Genomic DNA, 210 nt, shown 5'->3' on the forward strand with positions numbered 1-210 from the left:
CTAGTTAAAACCGATATATTTCAGAAACGTACATTACGTTAGAGACGCAAAGCCCAAATGACTTTCAAAGGTACTGATAAGAATAGCAGCTAATGGTGATAAAGATGATAACAAGAATAACGATGTAGAAAGCTCGGCCATTGAAATTAAAATCAGACTACTCCGTTGCCGTTCCCGAATAATTGGAGAAGGTACAGGAAAGGCACCCAG

At 39.0% G+C, this 210-nt stretch overlaps 1 protein-coding gene across 1 annotated transcript in view; it reads right to left on the reverse strand.

Moving 5' to 3' along the window:
• The window catches only part of LOC119594340 (protein catecholamines up-like), a 3,897-nt gene that overhangs the window by 3,327 nt on the left and 360 nt on the right, over positions 1 to 210 (reverse strand). The gene's annotated exons all lie outside the window — the stretch shown is intronic.

The sequence above is a fragment of the Penaeus monodon genome, chromosome 33, assembly GCF_015228065.2.
Source record: "Penaeus monodon isolate SGIC_2016 chromosome 33, NSTDA_Pmon_1, whole genome shotgun sequence".
In the NCBI taxonomy this organism is placed as follows: domain Eukaryota; kingdom Metazoa; phylum Arthropoda; class Malacostraca; order Decapoda; family Penaeidae; genus Penaeus; species Penaeus monodon.